This window comes from Rhinolophus sinicus, linkage group LG05, assembly GCF_036562045.2.
Source record: "Rhinolophus sinicus isolate RSC01 linkage group LG05, ASM3656204v1, whole genome shotgun sequence".
Taxonomy (NCBI): domain Eukaryota; kingdom Metazoa; phylum Chordata; class Mammalia; order Chiroptera; family Rhinolophidae; genus Rhinolophus; species Rhinolophus sinicus.
The window spans coordinates 166036487-166056866 of NC_133755.1; positions in this window are offsets into that span (position 1 = coordinate 166036487).

A 20380-nucleotide genomic window follows, 5' to 3' on the forward strand; every position below is an offset into this window, starting at 1 on the left:
TATCTCAAATTAGCATTGGTGGGGACATTTTTAAAAGACAGCTAAGGTTATTTTTAGATTGTGTGTCACCTGCCAACGACATAATCCTGGAAAAAATTATAAAGGTAGGACGTGAGCAGAAACCAAAGCCTCAAAGATGTTTTGAGCACCCTCAAATGCGTTTTATCCGGCTTCCACCTCCATGGGATTTGAATATGGTTTAGTTTTGGCATATCTGTTTTCAGGATAGGTTGATGCATTTCCTTACTGAAAAACTACAATTCCTACTGTTGCTAAAAAACTGCTCGATTTTGTATTTATAACCCGTGGTATATCATCTCCTATGTCAGTGACCAAGGCACTCTGTATGAGAAACAGTATAAAATAATTCCGTGAAGAGTTGCCCTTTTCTCAAACTATACTGTCCTTACTCCCTACAATCTTCTGGAAAGATAGAAAGAAACGAAGGCTTCATTAAATTAAAAAGAGAAGAAACTTCAGAAACCTTTGAGTTCGCTTGGCCAAAGCTACTTTCACTAGTTCTTGTATCCATGTGGTCCCCTCCCTCAGGGACACACTGGTCAAAGAAGGCTCATACATTTTGTGATTTCATCTTTGATGCTAAACTCTTCCCTGCTGCATGCAGATATAACAAAATATTGACAGAAATGCATGTCCTATACACACTCTTATCACCAACTGGTAAAAGCCACCTTCCTATAATATCTTTGTAAACAGTTCTTCATGATATGCAACTAGGAGGTTTCATCCACTGGAAGAGACATTAAAGAAAAACTGCTCTTGAACCTCCCTTCAAGTGACCTTAGCAGATTCTGTTAACAAACACATCATTGAAAACCCCGGGAGTCAATCTTTATGTTCACATGCCACAATTAAAGAGGCAATTCAGCATTCTGTAAGATTGGAATGCTACTAGAAAAGGGGACCTCAAATTTTACAGGATTTCCCTCAGAAATCCTGTAAAACAGGCCATCTTCAGACACTAACCCAAGAACTTTGGAACAAGCAGATGACTTTCGACCATGGACAGATTCTGCCCGAGACAGTGGACCAGAATAGCTGTCTAATTCTTGCTTTGTTTTTGATGTGCTTGTATATATTCATTCTCTTTCTCATTTTCTAAAGATTACTTTAGAAAAGTAATTGTTTTGGTTTTTGACTACCTGTGGCTTTTTTCTCTTTTTCTTCCTTCCTAGTAACAGTAGTTAGAGCATACTCTATGCCATTCTTAGATTATCCCAAACAATGTCCACTCCTCCTAATCTTACTGATTGATAAATATATCACCAGTCCCCCATAATCAAAACCTTTGGGCAATTTTGGTCTCATCAAATTAAATCATAGGGAATTACAGATGGTGATGTTTCTACTTGTGCCTACATGAACAGATGACCTTAAAATCAACCTGTGACTTTGTTAGTGTCCTTTTCTCCAGAAAAAGAACCAATTATTATAATCCCTCAATCAGATCCTAAGTAATTCTAAATTTTAACTCAATGACCTTTAAAGAGTAAAGGGCCAAATACTTGTCATCCAGAAAAGACTAATAGAGATGTAAATATATAACCCAGCTAATGTAATGTCTTGATTTCCACTTTATGTCATAAATGACTCCTTTTCCCCTGGATCTCCACATGCCCCCACAAGATACTACTTCTTTTATGGCCAGGACAGTGGTCCTGGTAGCATCACACTAACATCTCATTTACCTTAGAAATAGTATAAATCACCAAGATTGGAAAGAAGATTATTTCATTATTACAATTGTATAAGTAATGAATATAATTCCATAAATCAGATGTGAGTTCTTAAAGAGGACACTTATAATTATTCAAACACTCTATGTGGGAGAATTATTGACTTACTGTTTATGCAAACAGAGCAGTATTCACAACAGGGGGAATCAGACAAATAGAAAAGCCTACAAGAAACTTACTTTGTCACTTTTATAAACAATATCACCTCCACCTTAGATGGAAAACAGATCACGTTCAACTTGTGGGCATGAATAGTGAGTGATGCACATTCGTACTGCTGTTTCTTGTTGGCTAGTTCTGGGGCAACTGTGATTCTGCTAATACTTCTTGCTGTACTTGGATCAATGCAATGGGTACAAGAAAAACAGGACAGGCTTAAGGAAAAAGCTTAAGGAAAACTCTATGTGGCTCTCTAAGGCTGATCTTCATAGCACATAGGATTTATTCTATTGACCTGAGTTACGGAACTGGGATTCCTGGCTCTGAATCATCTCATAGGGACTCTTCATTGTTCTTGTTTTTGTCATAGTGGTCACGGTACTGGTTTGTTCTATTTCATCCACAGTCTGCTCAGAAGATTATGATGAGGTATAACAACAAAAATGTCAAAAAGATTTTGTGATACTATTGACTGTGGAGACAACTAAACAATCCTCAGACAGTGACAATATCTACTCTTTCCTGGATGGCCAACCTTCTGCAAAAGAGGTAAGAATAAAATGGGGAGAGTGAGAGGATGATATACAAACAGACAATGAGCACACTGTATATGACAGTGCAATTCTGACCCATAATCTCTGCAGCAAATGGCCCAGAGTGGCCAATCATGGTGAATGATTACCGGCTTCCCTATTATTTTTGCCTCTGCTTCCAATAAAGGATCAACCAGAATGTCAAATATGTTCCCTTGACCAACCCCATCAGATGCCCCTCTCCTGCTTCCTCATGTCAACAACCTTTAATCAGAGCATACCTGAAGCTTTCAATTTTTGGCAGTAGGCAGTATACAGCTTCCCCACTTCCCTTGGCTACATTTGAGTTTCTATAAAAAAAAAAAAAAGGGGGAATGATTACTGACTCCCTTGTTATAGCAAGCTCTGAATAAATAATCTTTGCTTGTTCTCATCTGGGTGGACTTTATTTCCATACCTCCTCAAGGAGCTCACAGCCTGTGGAGAGAGACAGTATTAAACATATCACACACTAATATAAGCAACACAACAGAATTGTATACTAAAAGGTATCGAGGAAGCAGCAAAAAGGGAGTAATAGATTTTTTTTCTTCATTGGCTCATTTTATTGTATCACTTGTCTTCACTTTCGGTGAAGAATGTTGCAGTAGCCTGAGGGTTCTGGTGAACTGGTGTTAACCTGTAGCTGAGGAGCCAAGGACTGTGGATCATCACCACAGTCATCATCAGATAGAGCTGCTGGAGTACAGCCCCCGATCCTGCCAAGCCTGCCTCTATAAAATACTAACGGACATTACAGCCACCATTATGGCCACCTAATGCTGAAATGGCTTGTACAGAGCTCTCCTTGCCAGGACCTGGTTGGTAATTGCTTAGCGGGAGCATGAGCAGTAAAATTAGGATGTTGTACAGTTAAGATTCTAGTTAGGAGAAGCACTGAACAGTGGGCTGCAGTGAAAGGAGGACCTTTGAAGGGAGAGGTTTTTCTGTGGACTTCTTCTCCCTAGGTCCAATCCAGTGGTGAACGCAAGATCTTCCTACAGTAGGGTTTTTGTGATGTTTAGGTCTTGTTGAAGAAATCCTGTGTATCTCAGAAAAGAATGATACAGAAATGGGCTTCTCATTCCTTCTGGAGATTGAAACTTTTTGGACTAAGCCCATCCATCAGTTCGTGCAAAGCAAATGGCCTTTTACTGACATATGGGCCTCATAGTAGTTATTGTTCCTCCTCTCTACGTGCCAAAAACAAACTGAGTGTAGAAATTGGGAGTCTACAAATTTCAATGGCTGGGGAGTTCCCACTGTATGTTTTGGCTGCCATGCAAAAATGCATGATGGCGTGATTTTTTTTTTTTTTTTTTTTTTTTTTTTGAGGCAGAGTGGAGCATAAGGATCCCTCCTGTTGTAGAATTTTAGTAGTAAAATTTTGCAAGTCGTTGTATAATATTTACACCATCATCACCACCATCAGCATAAGGTTTATTTTTGTAAAGCTGTTTGATGATTTCAAGAGAAGATGGCCTAACACATCCATCTTCACCCTTGAATGTGCCTCTTTCTGTGCCTGGGCAGTCAGTGCCTGGGCTGGACACACGGCAGGAGGGACAAAAGGCTGACTTGATGATGCCATTGTAGCTGTTGAAGCTACTCATTCCCTCCTTCCATGATTAACTAGCCCCATTAATATTGCACACTATTTTTTCTTTAGCTATAACTCTATTTTCATTCTGATTATAGTTAAAATTTGTGGGCCTAGGTACAAATCTTTCTTTCTAAGATGAGTTTCCTTAATTCTTTCCTAATCCTTTAAACATTGATTTCATTTTAACTTTCAGAGAAGATATTTATTTTATTTAACAGCTTGAAGAGATTTTTCCCTCAAGCCCACAAAAACTGTCAAGACCGCTTATTTCAAAAATAATTCCTTCTCTCATTCACTGACTGACCTGTTTCTTGAGTGTCAATTCTTATAATTATTCCTTGGTGTAAAAGATAAGAGCTGTAATGAAATTTTTTGTTAATTCACTTACATATTTTGGAAAAGAATCTTGATGTAATACTCTTATTATTGAATCTCTCACTCTATCATATAAAAATCCTCAATGGGAGAATGGAAAGCACTCTTGACTTGAACACAGATTGTGTGAGGTTTTTTTTTTATCACTTAATAATTATACTAATATGAAATGTCAGATTTTTATTGAAAATATCAAACATCAAGTGAGTGATCCTTCTGCTAATATGAGGAATTAGTTTAAATTCCTGGAGACTCAGGGTTTTTAAAATCTATAAATTAAAGAAAATAATACCCAAACTGCCAACTTCACAGAGGTGTGAGAAAAATGTATTTTTCAAAATACTTCATGAGCAGTAAAGTGTCCTATAGTCATTTTATTAAAAATAGTTTTAATAATAATTCTTAGAATACTTAATTTTTGTATAGTACACATGTTTTGTGGTCCTGTTCAGAAACTTTTCCTGAGACTAGAGCACTTATCCTCAGCTGCCAGAAGGGCTGACAGAAGATGACCCTCAGCTACCAACTTGAGACAACTGTGAAAGACCATGCAAACTCTAGATCTCACCTTGAGGTCAGCTAATGCTTTCTTTGGGAGTGCATCACAGCTCAACCTCCCCTTGAGCCAATCCTGTTTTCTTCTATTCCCTTGCACAGGTGTTGATCCCGTTACCCTTCCCTAATAAACATCCTGCACACTTATCTTCATGTTAAAATCTAGGTTCTGGAGCTCTCAAAGTGCAAATTTGAGTGTCAGGTTCAAGAAAACAGGTGCTAACATGGGATTTTAGAGCTGGGTCACATACTGCCTAGTTGGAATGTGGAACTATTGGTACATAGAAAACAGGTAGACCTTGACACTAATAGTGCAATTATTTAAATGTTCATTAGTGGGGAACTGGGATGGTATACCTATGTATGAAAGGGAAGGGCACCATTAGTGGTGGCCATGTATTGGACATTTGGGAAATAGCAATTATAAGGACAGTAAAATTGGGCAGCTATTGATAAGATTGCACTCTCCTAAAGGATAATGAAAGCTAAGAGTGATTAATTGGCAGTAAAAGCTAAGTGTGAAAGCCAGAGGACTTCTTTGGTAGCATATAAGGAGGCTCTCATTTCCTTCAGTGGAAGGGCAGAGAAAGCAGAAGGCCAGATCCAGGATTTAATCATAAAGAGTTTGGGTTTTATAGAAGGTTAAACTCCAAATGAAAGCTGGTCTGTCATGCCAAACAAGGTTACTGCCCTGGTTGGAAGACAATGGGACCCTGAATATGGTATGGAAACATCTGAGTTGAATGTGCCTGGAAATTGTGCATCCTCAGATTCCTCTGAGCCTATGGAAGTGAAAAGTTAGAATTCCCCCTTTGTCTGAAGAGTATTCAGAGGCCTATTGAAGACAACATATGCCCTCTCAGGATCTGCCCACCCTGGCCACTCAGACAATAACTAGTGTCAGCGCTGGGGATATGCAGGCCTTCTGGGGGTGGAAAGGAACATGTGCCCTGAAGGAACTATAGAATCTAGACAATATGGACTGGCAGGAGCTGGAAGAGTACATATGAGACTGTATGCAAAGAGTGATGACCAAGAGGTGGCGGAACAGAAACTTGGATGAAGAAAACTTATCATTAATGAGAGCGCTCTCCCAGGATACATAATTTAACACCCTGCAGGCACCTGGCAGGTGCTATGGATGTTCTGCTAAGATGGCTCCCAGAAGCATGGAAAGCGCTATGTATGGCCTACACCAAGGGAGGTAGAAATGCCAGAATTGCCATAGCAGACAGTGAAAGAAGGAACTAAAAGTTAAAACAACAACAACAACAAAACAAAAACAAAAACTGGGCTTGTTAGAGAGGATGTAATTATGGAAATGCCACTAGATGGCTATATTCCATGGGAAGGCCTGAAGGACATGCCATTTACCATAGTAATAAAGAATGGACACACAATGTGATATATTGTGATACAGGGTCTCAGCTTCCATTCCCCACACAAGAATGCAGGATATGGTGAGGCCAAAAAGGAACACCAATGGAGCCATAGAGAGAATACCACTATATTCTCGCTGGTGGCTGGGTTGGATACACAGGAAGCAGGAGCCACACGATCTGCAACCTGCTGTCTGCTTCTCTGCCAACCAACCAACCCCTTGCTAACTGCAATCCGCCATCCACTTCTCTGCCAACCAACCAACAACTAACCCCCTAGCATAGCCACGGCAGTTATATTAGTGGCTAATGGCTAACCGGTTACAGCTGATGTCAGCACCTTTCCATGTGAGGCTGAGAGCCTGGAAACTGCTCTCTGGGACTCTGTCCCCAAACTCCACCCCTCCAGGGTCTCGCCTCACAATCTATGTGACAAGTGTCTTCTGCAAGAGGCCCTGTGTCAGGAACCCAGCTCACGAGAAAAAGTTTCAGTCCAGTTCAAATAATGTCCTAGAGGGTGTCCCTTGATGTCCACTTACTTTCAGGGCACAACCAGACTTCCTGGACACAGCTAGGGTTCTCAGAGTACTGCCAGTTTTTCTGGGCACAGCCAGACTTCCTGGGTACAGCCAGGGTTTCTCAGGGTACCGTGCTGGAACAACAGTGGCTCACAGTCAAGGTGCTTACATATACTCGATGGTAATCGGTCGAGACACAAAAGCAAACATCCACGTTCACCCCAACAAGGGATTTCACTGCACTAGTCTCACTGGCTGCCGGGTGAGACACAGGAAGGAAACATCTGCCAGTTCCACCACACGGTGGTACGTTCCCAAGCAAACAGTCAAGTAGTCCATCAAATCAGGGATGGAAGGCAATTCCTCATAGTCTACAGTCATTCGCCAGGGCTGTGCATTGGCCTCACAATGTGTGCCCTCTCCACAGGGCGAGGGCTCCAAGTCCTCCCCAACCAGGAGGGGAGGGACGACCTTGATCTCACCCACATCCTCCACTGAGGACTCAGCAAGCGTTTCCTCCTGGGACTACAAGTCCCGCATCTGGGCTGCCCCAGCAAGAACCTCCCAGCCCACATGGCTGCAACAAGCTTTTTCTCCATCCTATGCTGGTTGGAGAACCGTCCATATCCTCCCACCCCTCCAGGGAGGTCCAACTCCTGAGAACAATGGCCACCGTGCACTACACACTGTGTGGGGACTGCCTGTTCTCCTGCCCAGAGTCAGACACCATTCTTACCTGGCCGGAGTCTTGCTTGCCACACCAGGTGTCTGATTGGGTGGAGGCCTCAGTGTAAGATGTCCACAACGCTAGGAGCCCACTGCAGCTGCAGACCACCAAAAGGAAGGTGACGCCCGCCACGACCAACAGGGCGGTGTGCCATCCGGAGGCTAGAGGGGACCATCAATTCACCAAGGGGTCACGTTTCTCCCAGGCAGATTGTGTTTCCTGCTCCCTGCGCCGCTCCCCATGGGCTTCCTGAGACTGAGTGTTCATATGCACAAACTGCTTCACTGCCCTTCGGAGAGCTTCAGCCGGCACCATACCCTGCTCATTGCTCCATGTGTCGTGCGGGGTCTCAGCTCCTGCTCCCCACACCAGAACGCAGGATATGGTGAGGCCAAAAAGGAACACCCACGGAGCCATAGATAGGAGAGTCATATCACTATATTCTTGCTGGCAGCTGGGTTGGAGACAGAGGAAGTAGGAGCCACAAGATCCGCAATCCGCCGTCTGCTTCTCTGCCAACCAACCAACCCCTTGCTAACTGTAATCTGCCATCCACTTCTCTGCCAACCAACAACCAATCCCCTAGTGCAGCCATGATAGTTATATTAGTGGCTAATGGCTAACTGGTTACAGCTGATGGCCACCCAGCCACAGCTGATGGCCATCTACTACCCGAGCCATCACCTTTCCACGTGAAGCTGAGAGCCTGGAAACGGCTCTCTGGGACTCTGTCCCCACGTACATAGATGATATATTACAGAACTGTACTCTTGAAACCTATATAACTTTGCTAATCATTGTCACCCCAATAAACTTCAACTAAAAGAAAAAGCAAGAATGCACTGGTGAGGATATAGGCGGCATGACTGAGAAGGCAAGGACTGACAATGAGCAGATCTTGGCTCTATAATGGCAATGGGAATCAAAGGATCATGAAAAATCACTGAAGCCAGATAGCAGCACTTAACTATCAAGCCAGTTGAACCCGATTTTCATAATTAGTGGCAAGGTTGGAGTGACTACCATAGAAGCTTGACTCACAGAGAGTTATCAAGATGTTTCAGAGAACATAGTACATCTAGAGGCAAAATAGATGGGCAACCAACAAATATACGGTAAATGTGGGGATGGAGTCCCAGAGAGCAGTTTCCAGGCTGTTGGTCTCATGTGGAAAGGTGCTGGCTCGGGTAGTAGATGGCCATCCACTGTGACTAGTTGGCCATCAGCTGTTACCGGTTAGCCATTAGCCACTAATATAACTGCCGTGGCTACTAATATAACTGCTAGGTAGTTGGTTGATAGAGAAGCGGACGGCAGATGGCGGCTCCTGCTTCCTGTGTCTCCAACCCAGCTGCCAGAGAGAATAGAGTGGTATGACTCACGTATCTATGGCGCTGTGGGTGTTACTTTTCGGCCTCACCATATCCTGTTCTCATGCGGGGAGTGGAGCAGAGTCCCTGCATGACAGTAATTCCTCACTTAACGTTGTGAATAGGTTCTGAGACTTACAGCAAAATGATGTACAAAAAAATGCAGTTTTATCACAGGCTAATGGATATAAAAAAGAGTTGAGTTTATATGGCATCTCATTGATGTTATATTGAAATGATGTTGAATGAAATGTTGTTATTTGAGGACCTGCTAAACTTGAATTTGTACAGTCCATGGGAATCAAGTTTGATGATCAGTAGACTGTAAGCATCTGATTCAATAAAATGTCAAAATCTCTTACTGGTTTCTAGATCTGAGATGGTTTTCAGATCCAGAACTCACTGACTGAAATAAAGTCTGGGTCCCCATTTTTCCAGTGTTTCCCCAAAAGCACCTAAGGCTATCTGTGAGAGTAATTTCATACTGAGGAAAGAAGAATGTCTAAATATTTTCAGCTCTGTTGGACAAAGATCTGAGATAATTCCTCGTTAGGGTGGGGACATTATGGGGATCTATTCCAGCTTATACTGGGTTCAGTGGGTCTTTGGAACAACTGTTGTTAATTTTCCTTTTGACCAAATTTATGATTGCAATAGATACACTTGGTAATTGGCACAATTCTTACTCAACCCAACCCGCTCCCTGCCCAAGGACCATATTGGGTTTTGGGCTTATGAGGTAAAAACTGCTGTAGTAGGGAGAGCCAGGTGAAAGCCCCTAAAACTTCTCCCTACCTTCCTTTACAATAATAAATATGACCCCCCCAAAACCATATATTGGGGTAGATGGCAGAAATTAGTGCCATTCTTAAAGCCCTAAAGAATTAAGTTGTGTGGATCCCACCACACCTCCATTTAATTGACCAGTTTTGACCTTGCAAATACCAGATGAGTCCTCCAGGATAACTGCAAACTCAACCAAGTAATAGGTCAGTTGCAGCCCCTGTGTTTGAAGTGGCACCTTTGTCAGAATGAATTAATACGGTTTTAAGCATGTGGTGTCTGGCCAGTGATCAGGTATATACATTATTTTTTATCTCCGTAAAGAGGAACAGAAAAAGTTTGTATTCACTTTGGCTGGACTGTAGTATTTACCATTTTATTACAGTGTTACGTCAACTCCTCCTTCAGCTGTCATACTACAGACCAGATGAACATCCCATACAATATTACCCTCGTGCACTATATTGATCATATCGTAATAAACAGAATGGACACGCAAGACATGGCTAGCATGCTGGAGAACTTAGTCAGGTCTAATGTACTCTAGAGAATGGAGAAGAAAGCCAGTAAACACTCAAGGCCTTGTCACATATCCTCCAAAGCAAAGGACAACTTATTCATTTTGCAACTTCTACCATGAAAAAGGAAAACCCAATGCTTGGTAAGCCTTTTTGAGTTCTAGATGCAGCATATTTTCAATACCTGGGAATAGTGCTATCATCTATATGTTGGATGACACAAAAGGCTGTCACTTTTGAGTTAGACCCTGGGCAAGAAAGAGGTCTGCAGTGAGTCCAGGCTGCAGTGTGACTGCCCTGACACATGAGCTAGGTGACCTGGTAGGCCCTGTGGTATAAGAGAGATTCGGGGTGGGAAAACATACCATGTGGAGCTTATGGTAAGCCCCTACTGGGGGAAACCACAAGGCAGGTGCATAGGACTTGGAGCAAGGCTATGCCATTTGGAGAGTTATACCTGTAGGAAGACATGGATTTAGATGGTGCAAGGGTAGGCTGTGGTGGATGGTGTGCTGTGCTGCCCAAATGCATTTCAGAAATGAAGAACATAGCCTGCAGCTGCTGGGAAAGATGCTAGGAGATGACTCTCAGCTGTCAGCCCTCTTTGACAGCCCTTGTTTGACTGTTGCATCAGCTGCAGAAAACTGCGTCACCCAACATCACACCTCTTTCCAGAATCATCTGTATCTGATGATTCTCAATGCTAGCCATTTTTTGCTTATTCATTCTGTTTATCATGATATTATCGATATAGTGAGCTAGTGTAATATTGTATGGGAAGCATGATGGCCCTTGAACTTGCCCCAACTTGGAACAACTCTGGACAGTTGCAATAAGCCAGCTGAGGCTGTTGGTGGCCTTGCATTGGGTTCCACTTGTCTCTGCGCAATTCTGCTTCCTTTCCCCTCATCCACTATGGTTGCTCCCACTGTCCCTGTGCAAAACTGGGCCTAGGCTAACATGTTTGCTATGGGTGACCAGCCCACATTGCTGAGAAATGGAAATCCAGACTGAGAGAGAGGGGTAGAGCTGAAATTACTGGGCCAGTAAAGTTCAAGTTTGGACTTTAAGAAATGGGGACAGTTAAGCTATGGGAAGCCAAGAGGAAAGGTTTTGTAGATAGTGTGTTTGGTTGGCATGAAGGGTAAAGTTAGTGGAGTTAGAGACAGAGAAATAAAGAAAAAAAGATGCATCATTTTTGAGGAGAAGCCATGAGTGAGAGAGAGAGGGGGAAAGTTGGAGAGAGTGCCTGGCCTGCCTACTTTCCATTTCTCAGCACTAGTGAATTAAGGCCCAGGTGTACCTCTTTGACATTCCCCTGAATCCAAGACCCACTTCTCCTGAAATTCGAAATATACGAATATACAAACAAATGAACTGCTCTATCTGAGTTAGTTTGCTTGATTTGGTTACCCTCCTAGCAACCAAGAACCTTGACTTGAAAAATTATATAGTCTCTTTAGTTTTCCAAAATGTTTTGACATGTGTTTTTGAATTATTATAAATATTAAGAATCTGGGCTAATTTTGTAATGCACAGAATGGAAATGAATTGAAATTTCATACTATGGTGTATGAATTCTTGGCTTATAGAATGAAATAGAACTAGGACAGAATGATCATTCACATTGTTTTTCTTTTATTCAAATGTCTTTGGAGCAAGGAGAAACCCATGAGAATAGAAAAGCTGCTTCGTTCCTCCCACTGAGATATTTTACAAAGAGGCAGGATGGTGAGTGAGAGGCAACAAGAGTGAAATCACACCGGCGTCATTTAATAATAGTAAACTTATAATTAGAGTTCTGATGAGTTTGTCACTTCTAATTTCAAAGATTAATCTTCACAGATAAAAAAAATGAGAGTTGAGGAATGATATTGTACCATTATCAAAATAAACATGGGAAGTTACATTAGATGTCGTGCCACCATGCAGAAGTCTGTTTCTGCAGACGGGGAGCACTAGCATTCTGCCTGATTTCAGCATGCCTGGAAATGACCACCTGGGGAGAGATGACACAAAGTAGGGAGCTTATTGATAAACCAGTGGTTTTCAAAGTAAGGTCACCAAAGCAGTAGCAGCAGCATCACCTGGGAACTTGTTCAAACTGGCCACATCCACATTTCTACTCTGGAGGATGCTCTGATCCCTAATTTACTGAAAATACTATTCTATGAACTCCATTAATCTTGGATGTCAGCCACTAAGGTGATTTGGTTTTCTTTTTCCAGGTTGATATAGCTTTGTGAGATGAACTACTATTTGCCTCAGATTTTAGGAATAGAGATGATAAGAATTGAATGGTTATGAAGAGTGGAGTCCAGGAAACTGGAGCCTCATTGCCTCTTGCCTCCGTTGCAGGTAGTTTGCAGTGTATTGTTTCCGCTGAGGTTTACACTGCTGGGTTACTCCCCTAGGGCCTCCTTACATACTTCCCATGTCAGAAGATGGGAAAGGAGCAAAGGAGATGTGGAGCAAGAAATGTGAGTTAGACTCTCACTTTACACTCTTGCTCCTAGTTCATCCCTGCATCCCCTTGAAATGCAACAAATTTTACTTGATGATGATGGTAAAAGACCTTTCTGAGACAAATATTTTAATTACACAATGACATAGTCTTTTAATCAAATTTGTTGTCTAAACACTTTCCTATTAGAGAGTAACTAAATATAGACCCAGTACAAGGACTTTACATATATCTTCCTGACACTAAATTGTTCGAATACATTTTCTTCTACTCATTAGACCAGCTATACTCAATCTGGTAAAAAATAAAAACCACCAACTGAGCTTAATTTCCAAAAGGGAATAGCAGGATACAGAAGATCCATCTGTTTCTTCTCCCATCTTCTTTGTCTTCATGAGTATTTTGGGATTTTTAATTTTTTTTTCAATTACAGCTGACCTACAATATTGTATTAGTTTCAGGTGTACAACACAGAGATTAGACATTTACCGGTATATAACTTAAGAGGTAATCCCTCTGATAAGTCTAGTACTCCATCAGACACCATACATAGTTATTATAATGTTATTGACTATATTCTATTTGGGGATTTTCTTAAATTCTTCTATCCAGAGTCATTTCTAGTTATTAATCATTTATTAGATGATCTACCATTGTGTGAGAAAGATTGGCATTAAAACACCGGAATGTACTACTATCAAATAAGTGGGAAAACCATTAAGTCTCAAAGTACTAGTGCATTAATAGTAAGATAACATGTTACTGAATCACCAAATTTATTTAACTTTAAAAAAATCCTAAGTCATTGTAGTCTTTTATTCCCAGAGCCATTTAGCATCACCTGAGAAGGGCAAAATGGCTAATGGAATACAATTAAATATATACCATTAAGTACTTTATGTTTTTCACACTGTTTTCTTTTTTTCCTTTCATGCTGTATCTATACCAACTGAGTAAGCAAGGTTGTAAGATTGATTTTAATCTAAATTTGATTTCTCAGTTCCTACAATTTGATTAGAATTTGGTTCTCCAAATTCTTTGGATATATAGAATTTGCCAGCGAGGGAATAGAAGCTTCTTTGACTAGGGAAATGAGTAAGAAATTAGGTTCATGGTCTCTATCATCAGGCTTGCAAACCCCTGAGCACAGAAACACTCTTTTCTAACCTACATATTAGAGCCATAGATTCTTTAAAAACGTTAGGAACAATCTAGCTCAGCTTCCTACTCACTTGGGTCAATAAATATTTGTTGTTTTTAATGTACTGTACTGATAATTTTCCTCAAAAGATTTTCTCATAGCAAGAACAACAAAATGTTTTCCCAAGAATCTTAGAAGTCAAACAAATCAGCAATATTTTAGAGAGTGTTTTTCTCTAAGGCATGCTTGAAAAGCTGTAAAGAAAGAAAAGAGAATATTACAAAATAAAGCAGAAATAAACAGCGCCACATCTGAAAATACTGCGTACATAAATAAAGAAAGCCAGATGGTTTTCTTCATTAGAAAGATATGAAATCTGATACCAACATGCAGAAATAATTCTGGTTATCAGCTTTTCTTGAATTTTAAACTTCACCTTAAATTACAAATTAAATTGATTCTCCCAGAACATTTTTCTACATGCTATAGAATGATTTTGAGTTTGTTTTGGGGGGATTAAGCCAGTATTATCCTTACATGTACCATACTTTCCTGGCTTTGGTTCTCTCTCTTTAAAATGCTTCTGTCTTTTAGTCTCTATGTCAAATGTTCCTTCATGTCTTCTTTTCTGCATTTTTCTAGGATCTAAAGGGTCAGAATTCCACATGTCCCTGTCTCTACTTGATTTTCTCTTTCTAGGTTCACTGCCTGTCCTTTCTTTTCCTGTTGATTGTGTATACTCTTGCTCTTGGTGTCTTAAGATATTACATTATGACTTCGTTGCTTAATAAAATACAAAATTTTAGTTAAAACCTTACCATTGGGGTTGAGCAGCATGTTCATTTTTTCCCCTGAAGTTTTTTGACACAAAAGTGAGATTTAGTGCTAAAATAAAAAAAGTCCTATCAAGATCTTATCTACACGGGCTGTAGAATAATACAGATTTGCAGTGTGTAAAATATGACAAATATTTATAATACCTGAGAATTCCAACAATGTCAAATATATGGAAACTCTCCTCCCATAAGTTGGCAATGGATTTTATCTAAATATATTCTCAAGTATTAGAGACATACCTCCTTTTGCAGTCCTATCACTGAATTTCTTGTGATACTCTTTGTAATGCTCACAGTCTGGTTACCGGTATACAGAGCAATTTCTCTCCATTCTCCAGGAGAATGTCATCTCCCCATCTCAAAGACACATTTGCACCAAAGTTAGTGATTGAGACTCATTTAAAAGAGTCCGAGCTGCTAATTGTTCAGGGCTCAACTGTAGAAAAATGCTGAGTATTTCTGGAAGCAATGTGGTTGCATAGGCATTAGTAACTAAATGTCCATGGGCCCCTAGGGAATCAGTGCATGGGCTTTAGGGAACCTCCAAGCCCTCTGAAGCCTTACGTGCATATGTTCATTTTTTTTTTTTTTAGATAGAGAGATTGATCATTTTATCATATTTATAGCAAGGTTAAGAACCACAACCCCAAAGGGAGGTAACGTAGGAAATTTGCATGGAGATTTCAATGTGAAAACCTGTGTTTAATTCATTGATGTACAAATGTTAAACAATAGTGACCCACAGGAAGCTAGTACCAGTGCCTTTTACCTTAGGAAGGCCAATCTTTCCAAACGTATGGGGTGGGAGTGCAATGGTGTAGACAATCCCAAGCCTTATCATTTCCCATTTTGTGGAAGCCTATCAGCATCAAGATGTAGTATTTCTTTTTATTTATTTATTAAAAAAATTTTTTTTTTTGGGGGGGAATATTGAGGAACAGTGTGTTTCTCCAAGGCCCACCAGCTCCAAGTAGTTGTCCTTCAATCTAGTTGTGGAGGGTGCAGCTCAGCTCCAAGTCCAGTCGCTGTTTTCAATCTTTAGTTGCAGGGGACACAGCCCACCATCCCATGTGGGAATTGAACCTGCACCCTTGTTGTTGAGAGCCCACGCCATAACCAACTGAACCATCCAACCGCCCTTCTGAAGCTCAGTGGCAGCTTGTTGTCTTCAATCTACTTGTGGAGGGTGCAGCCCACCGGCCCATGTGGAAATCGAACTGGCAACCCTTCTGTTCAGAGCTCATGCTCCAACAGAGCCATCCGACTACCCCTCGTATTTCTTTTTAAATTGACCCATCAATGTTCAGGACTTCAATCAAGGGTAGCATAAAGGGGAAGACAGAACTACAGCCATTTCCTCTAAGCCGGTTCAGGGAGGACGTACTGCATTTAGGAAAGGTTTCTAGAAAGAGACTGCTGGTGGTTTTGCTGTCTCGTATTCAGAAGTTCATTGAAAAACCTCCTACGTGGGTTCAAGATGGTTGATTGTCTCAAGATGGTTAAGACAATTAGAGAATCTAATCTTCAGGCAGAGGGAAACAGTGAAACTTTTTCATGGATATTAATTGGTTCTACATTAGATCGGAAATAAAGGCTCACTGAAACCCTCCGGCTGTCTCTTGGCATTCTGGAATTTCCACCTCAGTTCAATAAGTAGGAGTCATAGTACCATTTGCCTAGAGAAGGGAAGCGACCTAATTTTTACAGGGTTTGGAACACTGGAATTTTTAAGACTAAATAAAATACTCTGATGCTGTCTGTGCTGATCCCCTCCTCCTCCTTTTCCCCTTCCCTACCCCCTCCCCCGCCTCCTCTTTTTCCTCCCACTTCCTCTTTCTGCCTGTGCAAAGTAAAGAGCACTTCTGAAGAGGACGCTGCATTTCCCCAGTACAGTTATAGGCTAGTTACTCAAACAAAGAAGTTACCCAGTTCAAACTCCAACCATGTGTGAATTTATTCTAAAACATCATAAGACATGATTGTCTGAAAGATTTGCTTAAACACCACCAAATATACTGAAATATATGCTCTTGCATGAAGGCTTTTGAGATTTGGAGGATGGCCCCTACTGTGTTTCCCCGAAAATAAAACCAGGTCTTATATTAAGATTTGCTCCAAAAGATGCATTAGGGTTTCTATTCAGGGGATGTTATCCTGAAAAATCATGCTAGGGCTTATTTTCCAGTTAGGTCTTATTTTCAGGGAAACATGGTGGGTATCCTCTGTGCCAGGGAATAGTGAAGTGTATGGAGCATCAGACGTGAAGTCCCCCAGGCTGAGGAGATGAACACAGGTGGGCACACTTCTTAGAGTTGGCCCATGCTCTCCAGATGCCCACAGAGTGAGATACCTTCTTGTCCATCTTCCTCAAATGAATCAACACTAGTCTCCAAAGGAGTCTTGAGTTACCCTGTCACTGATTCCTTCATCAGCGTTCTGAACCACAGCAGAGTGTGAGTACTGGGAATGAAGTCCTGGGATAACAGAGGGGTTCCCTCAGTAAGTCTTCCTTCAGAGGATGACTCAGATAGATCTCCTTTCTTCCATAATGGTAGCCTCCTCCTTGACAATCCTTATCGTGTTCTAACTCTTCCCATGCAACCCTCTTTAAACCTTTGCAGGTGTCTCCAGATTCTCTGTTAGACACACCAAGCTGTTCAGAGTCCTTGCTCACTCCCACGTGCCTTTCCACCTAGTAGTTCTCAGGTATGTTGGCTGCATGTCAGTGGAGCTTTATCTTCTCTAACAGATACTGTCTTCTTATGGCTAAAGAGGGCCCTGCGGTCCTAGGGAAGACGGGGTACTTCAACTCTTGTTCTACCTCTGCCCAATAACAGGGCCGTGCTCTCGTTTTTTCCTGAAGTTTTTGACACAAATGGTATGTTGACCATGAGAATTAATTTTTCCCCCCAAATCTCCCAAGTTTGCTTTACATAAGAAATGTGTATTTCTCCATTTAAGAAATCTTAGTCTCATTTCTTATGAAAGAAAAACCTGACCTTTTTAATGTATGAAAGCACGATTCCCTTTTTCCCCAGGGTTTCCTCCACCGCACATCTCAGTGAAGCCATGAGTGAATTGACGATGCTTCTACAGTTCAGATAAATGGCAACTTGTTCCCAAATTTCCTTCTAATGATCAAGCTTTTCCTTTTTTTTTTTTATCAGAGAAAGGGGCCTTGGTGCTTTCTGTGAAGTTAGAAATTACGAGACACAGATTCTTTAGACATGATGGCCGAGGACAATGTCAAAAACTTGATTTATTGGGGTTTTAAATATCCTTGCCAAAATGGGGCTGCAATGTGACTACAGTCATTGCTCCTTTTGAAATCTTGGGTCTTCAGTTTCTACTTAGCTTTTTTGAGGTGAATTTATTGTTTGGGGATCCAAAATCAAGACGAAGTCTTGAATTAAATTCAGAGCTTGAAGGCAAACTGTCCGATATTTAGTATGATCCAGTCGTTAGCCATCCTCATGGTGCATATAGTCCCTTGAGGTAGAATTTAATCAACTTCACAAGATGTACACAGTACGTGGTAATATATTTATATGAGCAGGTAAGTGCTCTCAGACCCCTTTTAAATTGATAAAAACCTACTTTATTTTATAATCTCCAGAGGTACTTATAATGATGATTATTTAGGAAGTTAGAAGAAAAGGCAGACTGACATGAAGTAATTAGTCATAAGTCCACAGAGTATATTTGGAAGGCTGACAAAGGGTCTGTCAAGGCAGGCTGTGAGTAAAAAAAAAAAATACTACAGCATCGAGTATGTATGTTATAAAATGGACTATCTTTATAACTATGCGTATAAAGCCCATAGAAACTTCACATGATTTGGTTTCCTTTTTTTGGTGAATGTTTTAAAATGCACTTTTAAACAAAAAAATAATGTAGGTAATTTTACATATTTTTCCCAGTTTCCCCAATTTTCTATGCATAATAACTGTATGATTACTGTGTTGTGACTGAATCACTATGCATAACTGAAGGTGTTTTTGATTTAAAATTTCATTCTAGTTTCCTAAGAAATCTTTATCAAAGTAATAGTAACATATTCTCACAGAGGGTAGTCTATGAAATGATGAAGTATATTATTCACGTGTCACAACATAATAATCAGAAGACCATTACACTTCACAGACAACGCCCAGTGACGATACCTGTGTCAATCAGCTAATAGCAGCCATGAGCACTGGGGGAGGAGGGTGTAGGAATCATTAAAGAGATAATATTATTTCCATGTTTCCCCCCAAATAAGACCTAGCCAGAGAATCAGCTCTAATGCATCTTTTGGAGCAAAAATTAATATAAGACCCAGTATTATATTATATTACATTATATTATATTATACCTGGTATTATACTATATTGTATTTATTAAATCATTATATTATACCCAGTCTTATATTATATTCAAAGAAGACCGGGTCTTATATTAATTTTTGCTCCAAAACACGCATTACAGCTGATGGTCCAGCTAGGTCTTATTTTCGGGGAAACACGGTAATAATGAACACTGAAATAAAGTAATAAGGCTTTCATCATTCCTGCTATTGCTCAGAATGTAGAATATTTTCAAAGTTTCAATTGGTGGTCACAAAACTAAGAACAGTACCCACAAAAATAACAAGTATAAGTTAATGTATTACAGAAGCCTTGCAAACCAGCCCTTACTAATTGCACTAATAAGGTAGTATTTTCCAAAGAATGATCTGAAGTTCTAACGATTTCTGCACACTCCCTTTGGGGCTGCCTTTGGTCAGGAGTGGGAGGTGGAAGGGGGGCTGGGTGCCTTCTCCCTCATTTCATAGTCGAATCCTAATTTCCTTTGAGGCACATTTTAAGGTACTTCTTTTCCAAGATGCTTTCCTTGGCTTCTAGATCCTCTGTTCTCTCAATTCCCAAATTGCTTATTATTTGAACCCTGCCTTTAGGCGCTTAGTCACATACAGCCTGACACTGATGGACCGCTCCGAAATGATTATAAGTTTCTTGAGGTCAGAGGCTGTGCATTATGTTTATTTTTCATTTTTCAGCACACATTGCATTATATACATGGCAGGCATGCAATAAAAAATTGCTGAACTATATGCAAATGATATAATTATAGCATTTTCGACCTTTGAAGACATTGAGAAATCATTTAATTTAAGTCCCAGTTTTACAGATGAGGAAAATGAAGCCAACAGAAGTAAAGTTCTTACTCAAGGTCATATGACTAATGTCTATTTTAAAATAATCCAAGCACTGTATTTGCTTAGGAAGTAGGTGTTTCATTCATATTCTTGCTTACCCTATCTGTTGTCTTAATAGACTTCCCTTTTCATCAACAAAATTGCACCTCATCCCTGCTACTGTTGGAATAAGTGAGGATTGGACATATTTGTTGTTCTTTTTAGAGCTCTAATGCTGTGATTAATATGCACAAACACATTTGCTAATGCTTGCAAGCTTTCTTTTTTAACTTAATTGTCTTAGTCTTTGCAAATATCTATCCTTTGTTCCAGTCAGAAATATTGCATCTCTCTGCTCGCACAGACCTTTGTTTCTGCCCCCATTTTGCTGCTTACCACAATTAGACATGTATTGTTTGATGAATAGTTGTTTATCTCCCCTATTAC